Source organism: Pongo pygmaeus, chromosome 14, assembly GCF_028885625.2.
Source record: "Pongo pygmaeus isolate AG05252 chromosome 14, NHGRI_mPonPyg2-v2.0_pri, whole genome shotgun sequence".
In the NCBI taxonomy this organism is placed as follows: Eukaryota; Metazoa; Chordata; class Mammalia; order Primates; family Hominidae; genus Pongo; species Pongo pygmaeus.
Window position 1 is genome coordinate 28,924,856 of NC_072387.2, and position 1,488 is coordinate 28,926,343.

The following is a 1,488-nucleotide window of genomic DNA, read 5'->3' on the forward strand; positions in this document are numbered from 1 at the left end:
CACTGAATTTTAGGTCTGCAAAAAGAGACATGCCATGGGGACGGCACCATGCGGTGTTTTCACAATGCATATCATCACAAAGACATTCCCCGTGGGCAACCCAACACCAATCAGCCCACTCTGTGATCTGCCCATTCCCTAGCCATTATACACACCAGAGTCAAGTTCTTCAAAATACAAAATAATTTCTGTTACCACCCCGCCCCTCAACCAAAAAGATCAGGTAATGCAATACAAAAGAGAGTAGAGTTTCAGATACAAGAATGCTCCGTCTGTTGCAGAAGGTATTCAGGCAGACATGAGCAGGGCAGGAGAAGGGCCCCCCACCAGGACTGTCTGGCAACCATCAAGTGATGGTCAGGCAGTTGTTAAACAGTTGCTCTAAAATAATAATTGGTTGCAGCTGGCGCCAGGGAAAGAACGTCTCCCAATAAATAGAAACACCTGTAACTAGTGATCAGCAGCTTCCAGATAAGATCTCAGAAGTTAGGTGTGTGAAGGAAAAATATCTTGGGCCCCTTCAAGATGCGAACCGCTCAGGGCAAATCTGCCTCCTATTCTGTTCAAGTCATCCATTTGCTCACAGAGACAGATGCATATTCTGATTGCCTCCTTTGGAAAGACTTATCAGAAACTCGAAAGAATGCAACGATCTGTCTCTCACCTACCTGTGACCTGGAAGCCCCCAGTAGGGGGGCCTTGCTTTCAGCTGTCTCCGCCTTTCTGGACGGAACTAATGTACTTCTTATATATTGATTGATGTCTCATGTCTCCCTAAAATGTATAAAACCAAGCTGTGGCCGGACCACCTTGGGCACATGTCATCAGGACTTCCTGAGGCTGTGTCATGGGTGCAGCCTCAACTGTGGCAAACAAGCTTTCCAAGTTAACTGAGACCACTCTCCTAAGGCCTTGACTTTTTTTGAGCAAAAGTTTGCTTTTTTATTCTTCTCAGTTGACTGAATTCTGTTTTCACCTAATTTTTTGACTAAAATAGTATTGCAATATTGCAACAGAGGCTACTCTTGGATTTTTAAAGAAGAATATAGTTTAGACACTCAAAAATGTCTTTAAAAAAAAGTACACTGTAAAAGCATCTCCCTCTAGCACTACCAGACTTTTTTTCTGTACCTTATGATGTAAATTTTGCTATTTGATTTTCACCTGAGTTGTTTCCTTTAATGTGCAAATTTAAGGCTATTTAGCTGACAACTGCCTAGGGTTGTGAAACCAGTTATCTGGAATCTGAAAGTCTAAGGTAGAAAACATGCAAAATGCAGGGGTCTTTTGTCTTTTTTTTTTTTTTTTTTGAGACAAAGTTTCACTCTTGTTACCCAGGCTAAAGTGCAATGGCACCACCTCGGCTCACCAGAACCTCTGCCTCCTGGGTTCAAGTGATTCTCCTGCCTCAGCCTCCTGAGTAGCTGGGATTACCAGCATGCGCCACCATGCCCAGCTTTTTTTTTTTTTTTTTGTATTTTTAGTAGA